The following is a 17,913-nucleotide window of genomic DNA, read 5'->3' as shown; positions in this document are numbered from 1 at the left end:
ATTGGTTTTCAGGCAAACGTTAAATTAACGTTAAAAAATGGTTTGATATTGAACGGTTATGTGTCAACGTTTATTTAACGTTATTTTAACGTTTCAATGCAAACCGTTTTATATTGGTTTTCAGGCAAACGTTAAATTAACGTTTAAAAAAGGTTTGCCATGAAAACGGTTTGCTTGTTAACGTTAATTTAACGTTAATTTAACGTTTGCTTTATAACCGTTTTTCTGCTAACGTTAATTTAACGTTGATTTAACGTTTAATGCTAACCGTAAACCAAAATCTAACCATGCAAACGTTAAATTAACGTTAAATTAACGTTAGCATGCTATCAGGGATTATTCTGACACCGGACCAACCAGTCCTAGCACTAACCCCATAATGCCAGACGCCAGGCGGAGCAGCCATTAGATTGCCAATTTTAAAGTCTTAGGTATGACCCGGCGTTCGAACCCACGATCGACCTCCCGATCACGGGGTGGACGCCTTACCACTAGGCCAACCGTGCCGGTTATACTTCATCATGATGAAAATAAATAACCTACACCCGTGACAGTAAGGTCATTGTGGCAGTTGTAGATGAGCTATAGCTTTGACCGTTATTGGCGTCTGAGTGAAGTTTCAGTCTTTAACAGCCGGGTCATCTATAAAATGACCTCGTAAATTTCCCTAAAATCAGTTATGCATGCCAACCTATACACAGTAACGCGGTTTCGCTTCCCACACAGTTTTGTTTTAATCCCAGAGGCAGATGATACTACTGAGGTATGAGGAGAAAGTATACAGGATGTGAACAGACGGCCAGCAAGAGATCTAGACGTCTTGGTTTTTATCTTATTTTATCGATATCGTATCTCTTAAACAATCCAATCAGTGTCGTGTGCCTGTTCTTTTATCCATTGGTCAGTTGATACGGAGTACTCCAGTTGACCTTTACTGACTGCATTAGTGATGCCGGACACCCCCCCCCCCCCCCCCCTCTCTAGACCCCCACCCCTGCTACAGACATGTGACTTTTTTGTATGTGTTTAATCACGTGTGTTGGGTCACTTTAAGAATTGAGAAGGATGTGATATGATTACCACGCAAGGAAATATTGAAATGTCGGGTTTTGACTACTTAGGGATCTCGGACACAAACACTCATCTTAACTGTGTGCATTCATTTAATCCATTATCATGCTCATGGAGCATATTTAAATTAACTGTAGCGTATCATTCGTAATTTAAATTGAACATCCCTTATTCTTTCTAAGGTTTAAAATCATCAGGAAGCCGCCCATTCTGAAGCTCAACGTTAAATCAGTTGCTTTGCGTTTATGGCGGATATTGTGCGTTGATGATTAAAGCTGCCATGTTCAAGGAGTTGTTACTAGTGGCAAACAGATCAACACAAAATAAGTCTTTCTCATACGCGGTTTGTGAATATCCCTTTTATCAGGTACTTTCTTTACGCAACAACAATACACAAGAGGCGAAGCCATCAAGGCTCACGTAAGAAATCGACAAACAGTAACACAAACTCAATCACTCCGTCACACATACACACCCACACACACAGTAAGCTTAGGTGACACTGTGCAAGAAAGAGAGACACTAGATCTAGATCTGTCTGTCTGCATGTAGTAGTCTGGGGACTCGTGGCAAGAATACACCACAATACTGCAAATCATTGAACAAATTGTAGTTTTCTCAGCAATTGCACATAAAAGTACAAAGAATCGATTAAGAGGATGACACAAGTCATCCAGCAAGTATGAAAGGGTGAAAAAATTAATTAAATAAAAATCGTTTCGAAGGTAAACAACGCAGTGCGGGAGATAACTCCAACACGAGTTATCCGCGACCTTGGGAATATTAGCCAATCAGATTTAAGACGTATCGCTTTGCGCGGAATACTTGTCGTCTGCTTGAAGAACAACAGCATGGCGTTTGAGTTTGCAGAATGAAGGCGCCTGCTATATATTTTGCACCCACGACCTTCGAGTAAACGGTAAGATGCTTTCAGTTACAAGTATACATGTTTTTAATGTGGGGGGGGGGGGGGAGGGTAGACGGGAGGGGGTGAGGGGGGCGCGAAAGTGATTGCAATGAATGCCAGATCTGTATCTGTGTCAATACGTTGAAAAACCACTTCTGTCATTTGATCGACGGAAGGGAGGTGCGCATATAAATAAGTCCTAAACTGGGTGGAGATCAGATTTAAAGATCTCCATAGATCCTGCCAGAACTTGATCGTCCTGTAGATGGTTCCAGTCTACGATCGTCCTGGGAAAATAAGAGTTCCTGTGAAAGCAGCGGCTATTGTCCGTAACACTGTTTCAACACTATTTGTTGACACAAAATCTTGGAAACGCCTTGCTGTTTAGATCTGTTCGTGTTTACCTTGCTTTCGTTTTTAGGTGGCCCTGACAGTCAGAAATCAAATTGAATTTTGTACATCTTCGATATGTAGGTAATTGGTAATTAACTCTTGAATCTTGATGATGTTAAAGATAGGGTGTCCACGCCGCCATCTTGGAGAGTTTTCTGCCGAATTGGGCCGATTTGAAGAGTTTGGGGAATCTAGTGTACCTTAATTAAGACACACCTGGCTCGGTTTGCTCAATAAAGCACCAGAAGTATGCTAAATAATTAAATCAAAATGAGTAAATTGGCATTTGGTCGCGACCGAGCTCTCCACCATTTGAAGATTAAAATTGGCCGTCAAGACTGGTTTTCGTCGCCTGTGCTCGCCGAGACGGCTGCTGTCATGACAACTGGCAAAAAATGGCGGACGAACCGGACGTATCGCAAAGAGCTAGTTCATTTCTCAACGAAATTGAGTCCAGAATGAAAAGGAAACCAATGACAGAACCTGAACGGAAGCGAGGCAGACGACAAACTACAGCAGAACGCAACAAGCGAACCATATTCATAGGATATCAATGGGAACGATGGATACAGGAGGCTGTAAAAGTGTAAGTGTAACCGTTGGGGCAGAATCCGCCGGCGCCGATGAAGCGCTCGCAGAAATCCTGCTAGATTTGTAAGTACGACAATCCAAGTTCTTGTTGTGTAGATCTATACTTTTTCCTGGCCGAAGCCTCATTACATTTTTAATCAGTAATGCTTGCTGGTCCTGCCATTTCACGAAAATGGACCAGCCACTGTTTGTATCCATGTGCACTGACTTTCGTAAATTCCGTCACTTGAACTCAGAACTGTCATTTTCTTCACCGCGATACACAGTTCATTGCGAAGATCTTCCTCAGTAAATCGTTCAGATTCCACGTACGATTTGTTGTCAAGAAACAACTCAAACGAAAGTTTCAAATCAAACTCATCATCCTCCATCTTGCTTGTCGAAGCACCAAAGTACTGTATCGATGTAGATCTAATGAATGCTTGATCAAGCGAGCGCATGCATACGTATTTTTTTGTGGCTGTGGCGGCTGATTCTAGTTGTTATGTTTTCGGAACACAAAGTGATGAATTCTCAGTGAACGCACTATACAGAGAGTAAGGCCAGCTTTGCTAGTGACACGCTAGGGTCCGCGCTATACTGTTAGGAGGGGGGGTGGGGGGGTGGGTAACGCCAAGAACCTATCGCCAGGCGAGTCTAACATCACTTACACATGGCTGTGCTTTGTGTACACGGGTGTCTGAGACTGTCTAGCGCCACCATTGTTTCTGTTGCTATTTATAAACTATGACGTGGACATCATTTGTAAACATTGCCGAGCAGGATTTGTGCTCGGAACAGCTGATTCTGTGACAGTGTGCAGCCAAGAGGCATAAGTGAAACGGGAACAGTCATGAGGATGCAGACAGATTTTCAATACATTCATCATGTTCTCTTTTAGAAAATTAGAACAAAAAATAACAAGAGGAGAACTTCGAGAAGTAACAGGAGAATGTACGCAACAATAAGCTTTATTTTTAGGGGGATGGGTGTGTGTTGGTGTGATTGTTCCTTTGTATATTTATCATTCATTTGTGTTTATACAGTGGATCCCACTTTTATAAGACCCCCCACTTTCAGACTCCTTTGACCTTCCATTTTAAGACATTGTTTACTCAGAATTTGTTTTCATAACCTCGTTAATTTATTCCCATTTAAAGACTCCCTCCTGTTCATGAACTGATTTTCTCAGATTTCATAGATCACATTCCTGTACTTATTTTTCAATATTCTTCCAGTGATATATAAAAAGGAATATATTACTCCCTACTTCAATACTTGTATACATTTGTCAAATTATTCAGCCAGGAAGGTGTTACAATCTTTTGAGAAGTTGGCAGGAGGCGCTCCATGCTTTGACTGAAGGAGTTCTGTACCTCCCAACTATTATTAAATAAAATAGCAGGGGGCCTAAAATGTAGTCATACGCTCTTCATGGTTTCTTTGTGTAAATCATGTGGAGAAAATTACATCTTTACATAGCGTATGGTATGTTATGTAATGTGTATGTGCACAGATGCATATTTTGAAAAACTCACACATACTTTTTTTTCATTTACCAGTTACTATGCGAAGACACAAGAACAGCAATCTTTTACATCTATCAAGGCAACTGGCGGACGACAACCAGTGATGCAGGAGTCAGATGTTTCTTAATTTCATCTGTAGAGGAGTCGGTGTAAGTCAATAAATCTATAATTTGCACATTGCTGTCTCTGAACCAAATGAAATGGAAGAGTGAATGATGTTTTATTGTGTGTGTGTGTCAGAGTGTGTGTGTGTGTGTGTGCCTGTGTTTTCATTTGTTATTTAGACTATGTAATTAGTTTCAAAGAAATACATGCCATAGAATGAGTGCAGGTGAGTGGTCATATTTTTAATTTGTTTAGTTTTCTATCAAGATCATGTGTATATAATATTTATTTGTATAAGCAAATCGGCCGGGATTGCATAAGCTGCCATTGGTTTGAAAATAACTGTCTCTTTCTTTATTATTGCGTTTTTGCGGAGAAACAAATGGTTACAGTTAGAGGACAAGACAATTATTATTATTAATAAATGAAACAACAAATGCACACAAATATACTCAATTGACAAGAGCATTGTTCAATTTTATTTGATGTAAATCTCAAGACCACAGCCACACATTCTCTCTGAACAGTTCAAGGGGGAAAAACATGAAACTAGTGTCTGGATTCTAAATTTCACTGTTTGAGAGATCTCAATAACCCAGAGCCATTGTTGTATTACTTCCACAGCTGCACCATGTTGTCAATGAGCACTCTTGGCTGCTGTCGTATGACCAGGGACCTAGGGTATGCAGTCATGGAGACCTGCTTTGAAGGCTCTACAAGATGAGCAAATACTTCCTGAGAAACATCCCCAACTACTGAAATTTCAGGTACATATAATAACAGTTTTTGATCAGCAAAAAGGACACATTGTAACTCTTTCAGACGTTTTAGACTCGAATAAATGATAGTTCAAATTAAATTTAAAATAAACATCAGTTCAGTCAAATTGTGGAAACTGTTAAAATGTGAGGTGCGGGATAGATTGAATAAAAACTCTAAATGTAGAAAGTCTAGATAAATACAAAGAAAAAACATTTTTCCTGTGCTTCTTCAAAAATTCAAAAGCAGGGACTGTTTGTTCAAATTTGCTATGCTCTCTACCATCATCCTGAACTCAGGTCAAAATGAGTTCAGCTCACTCTCTCCCTGACAGGATGCCTTGAGTTTCCTTGTCTGGCAAGGAAACCGATATTTTTACATATTTAGAGCTTTATGTAATGTATTATAATTTACTAGTAATACCCGTGCTCCGCATGGGATTTTTTCTTCTTCATTAATTACAGAGTTAATTATGAATAAGAAACAACAAAAACGTGTTCAATGTGCAATGGCAAGCGCCTACAGAACAAAATGCCATACATTTATTGGGAGAGATAAAAAAGGGCACAGTGGTGGATTGGCCATGACTTGTGCAGTGACAACAGTAACATATTAAATTTAGAAGTAATTGCGACAAAGTTACCCCAAAAAAGCGCTAGCACACACAGAACAACAAAATGTGATAAAACATCAAACCTAAGAAAAGGAGCGTTCAATGTGCAATGAACTGCAAACCATTTACACAGCAGCAAACATGTGACGCTTTCTGAAATTTCGGTCAATGTAGTGATATTTTCTTTTTACCCGGCTCGGCGCTTGAATACACTTTCTTTGTTTTCTTGCATAGCTGCTCGCCATTAGTAATGCAAGAATCTACAGTTTGGTGAAGACAGACAGTTACGAAGGAAAGGCTAAATGCGGCCAAACAAAACAAGAAGGGCAAAGCCCATACGACTCACATGCTTGACATCAAATAACTAAACCTAGCAATGACATCATACACTAAGAACTGCTTTACACATTTTTCCTACCAAAATACATGTGACCTTGACCCAAGGTCAAGGTCATCCAAGGTCATGCAACACAAAGCTGTTAATTCAAGACATAGGAAGTACAATGGTGCTTATTGGCCCTTTCTACCATGAGATATGGTCACTTTTAGTGGTTCACTACCTTATTTTGGTCACATTTCATAAGGGTCAAAGTGACCTTGACCTTGATCATATGTGACCAAATGTGTCTCATGATGAAAGCATAACATGTGCCCCACATAATTTTTAAGTTTGAAACAGTTATCTTCCATAGTTCAGGGTCAAGGTCACTTCAAAATATGTATACAATCCAACTTTGAAGAGCTCCTGTGACCTTGACCTTGAAGCAAGGCAAACCAAACTGGTATCAAAAGATGGGGCTTACTTTGCCCTATATATCATATATAGGTGAGGTATTCAATCTCAAAAACTTCAGAGAAAATGGGAAAAATGTGAAAAATACCTGTTTTTTAGACAACATTTATGGCCCCTGCGACCTTGACCTTGAAGCAAGGTCAAGATGCTATGTATGTTTTTTGGGGCCTTGTCATCATACACCATCTTGCCAAATTTGGTACTGATAGACTGAATAGTGTCCAAGAAATATCCAACGTTAAAGTTTTCCGGACGGCCGGACGGACGGACGGACGACTCGGGTGAGTACATAGACTCACTTTTGCTTCGCATGTGAGTCAAAAAGTGGCTACATTGACCGAAATCTCAGAAAATATGACACATGGGAGTGAAATAAACACAGCATTAAATGAGCAAATAGTGTGCACAGTACAAAAAAAAGTTTGACACATTAGCAAATAGGAATGAAAAAGTAACCCAGTGGTAAATATACAGTGGGTTCTGTGAACAATAACAAATCATATAATTGGGAAAGAATAAAACAGCGTTAAATTGTGCCCTTTTCTTAGATTTCAGTCAATGTGGACAGTCTGAAAATTCAATCAATGTGACAAAATCCTTTTGTCACGCTTCAAGTTCAACCAAGATGATGAATGCTAGTTAAAATGTGTAAAAGAATATATAACACCAATCATATAATTGGGAAAGATATCTCGTCGCAGTACCCCGACAGCTCGAGTCACCCACAATGAAACGTTTGTACGATTGACTGGACTTAAACAAATTAGCGGCTACATTGACATAAGTGAGGGACATAAATGTGCAAAAAAATGTGCCCAGAGAACAATAGTTGAACACATCACCATATATGTCTTGAGACGGGAAAAAAACAGCACTAAATGGAACAAAATTTGTACACTTCAGCAAACATGTGAGTGAAAAATAAAATGTTAACTCTTACACTGGTGCAATTCTGTAACACATGTTACATAGCCACTGGTGAATTAACAGAGAGAAAAATAACAAAAAACGGTCATAATATTATAGGTTTTCGCATACATGGGAGGTAATAGGAACCGACCAAACAGACTCAGCCAGTAGCGCGACATGTGTCGTGACAACCAGGTGACAGTATACCTAAAGTAGCGCGACATATGTCGCGACAACCAGCCTCAGGGTTAAAATGTGAAATTGGTTCTGCGTTCTGTGAACAACAAAATGTTTACACATGCATTGTGCACAGAGAACAAAAGTTTACAGATCACCATGCATATATGGCATTATGATGGTTAGGCCTGAAGAAATACATTTGCTTTTGTTTAATATCTCTCTTGGGCTGCAAGCCAGCACAACATAATTAAAACATTTCATTTGCCGAATCAGCGCCACCAAAACTGATAAATAGGACTAAGCATGGAATATTCATTGCAGGGGCTCTTTTTTGTTTGTCATGGTGTGTGACACACGCGTTGCAGTTGTCACCATGTGTAGAGTTTAAGATGATGTGATTCCTATTCTTATAAAGACAAAGTTGATCTCCCTTACACCCCGCAAAAAATGTACATGATTGCCCATATGGTCTTTGTTGATGTTCTTTGTCTCGTGACTTTATCGATATGTCGCAAAATGATTCCACAAAATTCAAAACAGGGATCAATTTTACCCGCAACTACTGACTCGAGTAAATAGTGTGCACAGTACAAAATTTTTTTTTACACATCAGCAAATAGGAATGAAAATGTAACCCAGTGGTAAATATACAGTGGGTTCTGTGAACAATAAGCAGATTCGAGATCGTCGATAATGATTTTTCATGTTTTTTTTGTTGTAATTTATAAATTACAAAGGAATTGATATGTAAGACAGTTTCAAGCGAGCTATTTTTCGCAGCTGTATTTACTGTGCAAACAACTCTAAATATGACAAAAGTGTCACATGATAATCAACCGTTTGGTTTCACCGCTCACTGGAGCAGACAATTTTTTCTGTAACCAGTTGACCAGTGATGAAACCATATATTACGGTCTCCTTCCGGCAGCAGTCCCAAAATACAAAACGTCTCTTTCCGTGGCTGTGTCAGTTTCCAATGCGACACTGTCATTGGCACTGTCATTCTTGTGACGCTCGTCGCGTTTTCACCTGTTTTTGACCGAAATGTAGCACAGGATGCCGTTGAAAAGCCAAAGGTCTTCAGCTTTTGTTGATCTTTGGCAGGCCTATTAGTTTTAATTCGGTGGCATAATTCAATGCGCTTCGTCAAAATTTCTTAAACTGAAACCAAAAGCAGACGCAAGACTTATAGTCAGTTGGAGTTGTCTCCCGTACTCCTAAACTTTAGTGTGCTGCAGACGGTTGTACCCAAACGGCTCATATTGCAAACGGTTTGGAATTCCCAAAAACGCAAGATCAGCACTACACGACTTCAGTGCACCTGTAGGCGAGAGTGCTCGGTCAATTTTGGACAATGTGTATCTTGAATGGAAAATATCGAATATCACGCTGTCCGAAGGAATGGTGTTCTTATCGGAGAATGACAGCGCTCAGTTCAAAATGATAGGACATCAGACCGCCATGCTGCTATGTGAATCGGACATTTGAGCCTTTCAATCGGTCTATGCCTGACGCCTAACGACATCCCTGCCTAGGTTAGGAAAGGGGGGAGAAAACTGCTAACGCCCTGACCCAGGGTCGAACTCGCAACCTCTCGCTTCCGAGCGCAAGTGCGTTACCACCCGGCCACCCGGACTGGTTTATGTGATTTTTCTTTGGGGTGATCTAAACCTTCGCTCTAAATTCACCTTTTCAACATGCATGACTTTTGACACAACTCTGTACTTAGCACAGGCGACCAGCATATATAGCCTGTGTACTGGCCAGCTGGATCGGTACATTTTTTCCTTATGGCCCACACACATTAACTGTATCTGGCTATTTGGACTCGTTCTCCCAAATAACCATATTTGCACAAAATAAATTGTCTGTAAGCAGCATAGTGTTGTGTTTTATTGATGTCTCCCTCTTCTGCTTCTTCCAGGACGAGGGCGTCGCTTCTCTGGGCCAAGCATGTGAAAGGAAACTCTCATCCAGCACCAACCACCAGTGCATCGAAATCCTGGAGTGTAAACAGAAAATCATCTTTCAGTGACAAAACTTGATTCAGATTTAAACATTAAAATTGTTAAAAAAAATATGCACCAAATTTAAGAAAATTGGAGAAAATAATGAGAAAGAAGAAATTGTAATTTATGTAATAGAGCATGTCTTGGTGTGTGTGTGTGGGGAGGGGGTGGATATACACCTGTGACGGTACAGGCTTTCCAGTATGATAGAACAGAGTTGAGGCAGGTATATAAAACAGAAAGCAATTTAATATAGATTATATCGAACACAGAAGAAGAAATGTACATGAGTGATGACACTGGTTAGTAAAACAAGACTGTCCTGGGACATTGTGAATATTTGTGTAGAGGCACCTGTAACATATCTTTAGCTTCTTGGAATGAATTGCACATGATTGTCTCTTGAGACACATATACTATATGTCACCCTCTCCTTGAAATAATCTTCTAATACTTGATTATTTAAACATGTTGTTTTGCATCATATCCATTTTGTCAGAGGCGAGTTTTGCCTCATTTGTACACATTTCTCCAAGACATTTGAATTCTGGTACACCTTTCCTTTTCATAGCTCGTGCCCAGTGTACCCATGTACTGTACAGAAACCCTCTTTTTTATGCCCCCTTATTTGTAAGGTTACTTTCTCTGATTTATGTTTATAAACTGTTATTTTAACCGTATTCTTAGACAGAATTATTTCAGAGTTTTTTTAAAAATATTTTAATAGTGGCAACTGTCTGCTTGCACTTGCAGAGGATTTAGAGCAAATCTCACACAAGGAATAGGTACTTACTGTCATAAGGCCAGCATTCAGCTTCACCATTTAGAGGCTAGGGCTTGGAGTTTCTCCTGGCCTGGTTCCTGGATAAGTTTCTGGAAGTGGAAAGATTGTTATTTCACTTTTAAATCAGTCAATACCCATTTTTACAACTATGCCTGCTTGAACCAGGCATAAACGAGTCATAACACACCACTAACCTGAACGATGAGCAAAACTTGCAAAGTATTTCTTATGAACAATGGTGTGTTTTTTAAATTTTAAACTGACTATTTCAAAAGAAAAGAAAGTACAGTTTTGTAAAGCACATTCATTTTTTTATATTGACGTGTGATTTTTCACACTTGCTTTTTTTTTAATTGTTTGTAAATTTTACCTCATCTAATGTTCTCATATTACATCTAGCACATTTTCCCTTGAAACCTTAAACAATTCAGAGGAGAGTGTTTTGTTACAACCTGTACTTGTGTATTTCCTCACAGGATACATTCCATGTAAATTATAGGAAAGTATTCTGATGAATGTATAATAACAATGAATGGATCATTTTAATGACAGCAAAATAAACAATGATGTCACAAGGGTGTTGTCTATTGCATTTCTGTGTGTCTCACTATGTTATCAGGAATTTTTTTTACAAAAGGCATTCTTGCACGTACAATTATATCACACAACTGTGGTATATTGCTCTTCAGAGGAAACAAAATGTTGGTGGGCCCTTTTGACAGACAGATGCACAGCACACTTCTATCCTTGCCATAATTATAACTGTGAAATCCCCATTATACTCTTCACCCAAGAAAAGAATATCTTCTGTTATTGTCATCAAAGTTCACCCTATTATTTCTTATATAACTATTTGTGCAAGTGCTATTGTCATTCATGATTCTGTGTATACATGCGTGTGTGTGTGTGTGTGTGTGTGTGAACCCGTGCATGGAAAGTACTAGGAAAAGGACTAAAACTAATCCTGATTTACCTTCAAATTGGTTCCTCAGCAGATCACTTTCTGTCCGCACCTCTTCCTCTCCTGCCGCCCTCTAGCACTAGTAAGGACAGCATGTTCTGCTGGAAGCGAAACTTCCATAGCCTAGACGGAACGAGAAGAGTTTACAGTTCTCATACTTCATCCTTACTCAATTTACAGTATCTGTATCAAACCTATTATCATCAAGAAAAGCTCACTTGACTTTGAAGAGCATGATTCATTCTCTATCGACTGCCCATTGAACAAATAAAATTCAGTTCTCATAAGCTTTACTAGTGCGAATAGAATTTTTGCTTTTAAAATGGGTGTGATAATTACTAATTCGTATTTTCTGTTCTACTCACTCTTGCAAGCAAAGCACACTTTTACTTTTAGTTTACTGTTGTGTTTATTCCAGTGGTATGAATTGTAGCTAAAAAAAAAAATGCATCTATATATATATATTATCAAAAGAGTAACAGTGCAAATGCAGAGTCTTATAATTATTTCAGAAGGCAAGTCCTTGATTTTCCAATCCATGATCTACACACATTCACTGATTGAGCTATCGCCGTATCGGAAAGACGTCAGCCAAAATTAACTTCAGATTGGATGTTTCTCCACGAATTTCAAGCGTTACAATGGTCCAAAGTTCGATCAGCAGCACTTTGGAGGGGAGGGGAAAAGTCAGTATTAAGTTTGTGTGGGATAACCCATATGCAAAGCCGGCTGACGTCCTCGTTCTACTGCCTCTACTAGCTGAAAACAAGTGATCTCATCGGCTACCAGTAAGTTCGTCACACGGTAGATTCGTCACGGGTGACGAAGATACCGGCAGGGTGGGCGGGTGTTTATGCTTAGAGCTTATAAAATGCTTTCAGATGTTTGATTTGTGGGAGAGATTCAAGATTCACATTTTTAAGAGAGAGAGAGAGAGAATATGAAAATGCCATTTTATATTGTGTACTTCACCTACTCAAAGAAAAAAGAGATACAAAATAAATACGCACAACATCACATGTATGCTCTGTGAAAGGAGAGAGAGAGCGAAAGAGAGAGAGAGAGAGGGGGGAGAGGGAGAGAGAGAGAGAAAAGGGGGGGGGGGAGATGCAAGGTTGTATTACCATTACATAACAGCCGCGCTCGGACTACTGTGGCGAAGTTACCGGGGACCGGTGACGAATCTACCGTTTGACGAACTTACTGGTATCCATCTCATCATACCAACCAAATGGTTCGAAATGACTCGCCTTACAGATTTCCTTGCAGTCCTGCTGGGATCAACTTTTACACTAATACTGACTGTTGTATTGAAAGCCCTATTTGATTATAAACAACATTTCCTGTGGTCTACAAATCCGACACTTACCTGGTCAGTCTCCAATTCGTCAAAACGTTCCCTGATAGTCGCCATGTTGTCTCGAATCAAGGGACACCACCCACGGAACACATCACAAGAGTGCATTTTCCTTTGATATTACGACAATTGATTCAACTTCCCAAACTCTTAATTTTGCAAAGTTAAGTTAGTCCTTCTGTGTGGTAACATTATTCGTCACGCAGAATCTTCTGGTAAAGCTTTTAGAGCGATCTGAAGGCCTTTTTCTGGCGGACACCCTATCTTTAATATTGCATGTACAGAAATCGGTACGACAGTCTATTAACATGATATATGTATCATAAGAAAACACAGACATTTGAAGTGCATGCTTCATTCAATCCACGTGCGTTTTGTGTGCGGTCACTATACTGGGTTCTCTCATTCGCTGCACAGAGCCGTAGACGATCATGTCACATATCTAATGTAACCTAATATTCATAGCCATGCGTGTTGGTACGTGTGTGTGTGTGTGTGTGTGTGTGTGTGTGTGCGTGCGTGTCTGTGTTTGTGTGGGTGTGTGTGTTAGTGTGTGCGTATGTGTGTGTGCCGTATGCGTGCCTGTGTGGGTGTGTAGAGAGAGAGAGAGAGAGAGAGAGAGAGAGAGAGAGAGAGAGAGAGAGAGAGAGAGAGAGAGAGAGTGTATGTATGCATGTGTGTGTTTTTATGTGTGTGTGTGTGTGGGGGGGGGGGGGGTAGTTAAGTCGCATACAGCATTGTCTTTCATGTGACTTATTTCCTTGTTTGTCTGTATTTGATTCGGTTTTATCACTCTGGATACAGAGACGTTTCCTGACCCTTGCATCAGTCAAGAGAAAGCATGGATTCAAGACCACTGCCAAAACAAGGAACGTCTTCTGAAGACACGGTTCGCGAAGGTATGAGGCGAAAGGGTGAGGGGGGGGGGGATACGCCTGCTCGCTTGTGTATTAGGTGTGTGTGTGTGTGTGTTTGTGTGTGTGTGTTTGTGTGTGTGTGTGTGTGTGTGTGTGTGTGTGTGTGTGTGTGTGTGTGTGTGTGTGTGTGTGTGTGTGTGTGTTTTTGATAATTGTTTTGCAGTTGATTTATTGCCCTTGTTTGTTTTCATTTGGTTATCTCATCCTGGATGCAGAGACGTCCCTGGACCCTCACAATCTCCCGGAATCTGTCCAGGAAAAAAGCTTGGATCCCAGACCACTGCCAACACAAGAGGAGTCTTCAGAAGAAGCGGTTCATGAAGGTAATTCACACCCATCAATGTTGGAGGCCCGTGCCCTGGTCGACTGGTCTTTATGTGCGATATGCCAAACAGAAACAGAAGAAAAATTAGTAAATCCGACACAATCAACATTTGCCAACGCTGACGTGCAGACTGGGTACGGTCGTGTCGTCGACAATATTTTGAAACTTGAAGCCCTTGGGGATTCGTCTGTGTTTGTTTTGAACAAGGATCTCCTTGAACAATGTAATGATATGAAGACAACCTTTGAAGAGAAAAAAAGCTGTATGGCACAGAACCTGCAGGAACAAATTTGATAACCAGAAAGTTGCTCGTGCTGAGAAGAGATACTTGAAAGAAGAAGATAATGACCAGAAAGAACTGCACAGCCCCGTCAAAACAAGGAGGACGATAGGACCTGTGTGTGACCGCGATGCGGAAAAGATGGTACTTCTGAAAAACTTGTGAACGCATGTACATTTACCATCGACCAAACAATTCGTGAATATGCAGAGATTGTGCAGGACCGATCACTCTTGGGAAAATTATCAGAGGGGGATATGCATGCCTTGGACGCCAAATATCATTCATCTTGCAAGTTGACTTTGTACAATAAATCTAAAAAAGCCTTAGCAGAACGGGGAATTAATGACGCACACGAACAAAATGAGTTAACAGTGTTAAGTCAACTCCTTTCTTTCACTGAAGAAGAGAGAGAAAGAAAGCAAGTCCATGTTACTGTTCAAAATGTCTGAACTGTGCAAAGTGTATGACAGCCAGTTTCGTGAGCTGCACTGTTCATATAACAAAAAGGTTCATACAACAAGACTAAAAGAAAGACTTCTTCACAAATCTGCAAGCTCAAAGGCAAGGGAAAGAAACTGTCCTTATTTTCGATACAGACGTCAGCAGTTTGCTGAATTTTGCAAGAACATTAGATGATGACGCATTTCATCTTGCACGTGCCGCACAGATTGTCCGTAAAGATATCCTTTCCAAAGACTATTGTTTTGACGGTACTGTTAAGGCCTCAGCAGACGTTGTTCCCGAAAGTCTGCGTGCACTCACAGGTATGATAATGCATGGAAACGTGTCTGGTTCGACTTTGACGGAGATCAGCAACAAGCAGAAGTCAGTGTCGTCAGTTTCCGAAGTTCTGATGTTCAACACAAGGAAAGGAGACAAGAGAAGTAAACGACCCACATCTTCAAGGTAATTTCATCTCAACGTCGAGGGAAACACCACTGTCCAGAAAGAGAAAATGTAAGTTTTACGCCCTCACAGCAAAGCCATTAGGGGCATGTTACAAGGAAAAAATCCGGCTTTGTATGAAAATAAAAAATAAAAATGCAGGGGGGGGGGGGGGGGGGGGGTGTAGACCGCTGGCTGCCGGCTGCTAGAGGAGACCTGAAATGAGCTAGGGACCGGGTTGGGTCGTCTTGGGTCAGTGCTGAAATGGTTACTGAATTGGCTGTTGGCCGAACGGACACCCGGGCTTCATATTTTTGCATGCATGTATTCGTGTTTCCAAGGCATGAGGCTTTCGCTGTGACCCTAGGATCTTTATCGTGCGCATGCGTGCACACGGGGGTGTTCGGACACCGAGGAGAGTCTGCACAAAGTTGACTCTGGGACACACATCTTGCGCCGAACTTGGGGGTTGAACCTACGCTGATAGTAACAACCGGTTTTAAAGCCAGCGCCTCTACCGACTGGGTAAACTCCCCACCCAATATGTTGGGGTCAAGAAGTTCCATGGAGGGCGGGGGGTATGGAGTAACACATAGTGTTTTGCTCAGAACATTCCCACCCAACCAGAGCCGCGCTAGGGGTACGCATTACCGTGGAGCTTGCAGTCAGTGCTACCAAATGTCGTCTGTGTCTACCACTCGGTGGTGACTTAATGTGGGTCTATGTAAGCAGATGCCAACGCAAGCAATCTGATGCAGAGTCAGGAGGCGGTTTGGTACAAGAGAACCTTAGAGGCCACATCCTCGGCCGTCTAAGGGATCTGTGTGTATGGAGGCACATTTGGTTTCTGAGGTTCAAGCGGAGCTGTTGCCTCTGCTCCCACGTTCCCGTGTCTCGGGAGGCGTTTTTGGTATGGAAGCAAACCTGTAGGTTGGGGCCTCTGCCTTTCAGGATGCCAGGACTACAAAATGTGTGTCTTGAGACACATTTAGCTTAAGGTTCCAGAAGTGGATCTGTGCTGTGCTGGATCTGCTGCAAGCACACTAGAACCAGCTCGCAACAGTTGAGGTGAACAGATTGGTGACCAAGACCATCATCGGTATCTCTCCGAGTGATGGGTGTGGGCGGAGAAAGTCTCCCGGACTGAGGGCATTCTCCCTTCTGTAGCGGATGAGACTAGCCATCTCTTCCTTGAGAGTGTCACAACCTTCAAACACGTGTGTGAGGTGTCCAGTCTTGCCACACTGACAGACTGCCTTGTCCCAGTAGATGCGGCTGCTGACCGTGCGCAAGCGACGCAACAGGCTCATGGGTCTCGGGGGGAGTGGGAGGTGGTGCCCTTTCTTATTGTAGGGGAGGTGTATCCATCCTCTCTCTTCACATGTTTGTGACAGAGTCTGCTCTCTTTCCTCTCTTTTTAGCTTGGCTAGTAGCAGTTTGGCTTCCTGGCAGGAGAGCCGAATGTCTGTCATTGGCATGGTTGACATAGCCGCTGGCCATATATATACTGGCCTTCTTTTATACCTCAGAACAAGGCAGAAGGAAGTCATGTGCTCCTGTGGCGGCTCATGCTACAGAAGTGACATCCAGGCCTCATAAACATCGAGATAGACGGAAGTTCTGTATTGTTGTTTGCGGGAAAGTGAGGTAAGTGATATCAAGCTCATGATCACTCAAAATGCGTGTCAAGCGATTTAGTGACCTTGTTACCTTTCCAAAGGATACATTGTTTACTCTGATAAGCAGATATGGATCCATCAAACATTGCTGTTTTGCGAAAGTTTGAGAAGATGTCGCGTAGGCATCGTTTCTCTTTTCGCGAGTAAAACGAACAACACGCGCCCCGAAACCGAGTTTACAATTTGGTGAAAGGTGTATTTCTTTCACTGTGAACTTGAGACTGCGTGCTTTTGTGTGTTTAATTGTCGCAGGGGATACTAAAAAGGATGTGTTCTTGCTCTGTTTTGCACTTTTACTAACTTGCTAATTTTGTGTGCGATTTTAGGAAATGATGCTTTATTTTTTATGACGAGTATAATCGTGATGATTTAATCAAATTGTCATCCTCTCATGCCATTAGGAATACTAAAGGGCTTTCTTTTTCTTATTTTGCAAACCTGATTCTGACAGAAACTGGCAGTATAGAGACTTTTAGAATTGATGCGTTTCTTTTTATGAAGAGTATAGGTTTGAAGGTCATGACCTTTTCCGATCAGTTGTGTCATCCTCTTATTCGATAGAGAATGTAAAAAGGTATATGTATGCCAATTTTGGTGCTTTGTTCAATGATATGCAGTATCCTGCCACGAGTCCCCAGACTATAGCCTACTTACAGGGACACGACTGCCAAATAGTCTCGGCCCGCTCAAAATAACAATGACCGAGACCACACACACCACGCGAGAGAGAAAGACTACAGGGAGGCATGCCGTCATGATGCATTAATTGACGTCAAACACTTTTGACCGTGACGTAATCTTATGCGAGCTTTATCCATAGTCTTGGATAACCACTCACACATAGACTCGGAAATGTTAAAGTTTCTACCACAGACATACACACG

General features: G+C 41.3%; 2 long non-coding RNA genes across 2 annotated transcripts; one reads left to right on the top strand and one right to left on the bottom strand.

Moving 5' to 3' along the window:
• Positions 1-5,031: 5,031 nt before the first annotated feature.
• LOC138954361 (uncharacterized) lies at positions 5,032-13,211 on the bottom strand. Its single transcript, XR_011451802.1, has 4 exons — positions 12,953-13,211; positions 11,596-11,706; positions 10,632-10,711; positions 5,032-9,831 (listed from the first exon to the last, which is right to left on the bottom strand). It is a non-coding gene; the product is annotated as an uncharacterized lncRNA (long non-coding RNA).
• LOC138954362 (uncharacterized) lies at positions 5,043-11,197 on the top strand. Its single transcript, XR_011451803.1, has 2 exons — positions 5,043-5,342; positions 9,754-11,197. It is a non-coding gene; the product is annotated as an uncharacterized lncRNA (long non-coding RNA).
• Positions 13,212-17,913: the final 4,702 nt, after the last annotated feature.

Source organism: Littorina saxatilis, unplaced genomic scaffold (assembly GCF_037325665.1).
Source record: "Littorina saxatilis isolate snail1 unplaced genomic scaffold, US_GU_Lsax_2.0 scaffold_1301, whole genome shotgun sequence".
Lineage (NCBI taxonomy): Eukaryota > Metazoa > Mollusca > Gastropoda > Littorinimorpha > Littorinidae > Littorina > Littorina saxatilis.
The sequence above is the reverse complement of the archived record's forward strand: the minus strand, read 5'-3'. Positions and strand labels throughout refer to the sequence as shown.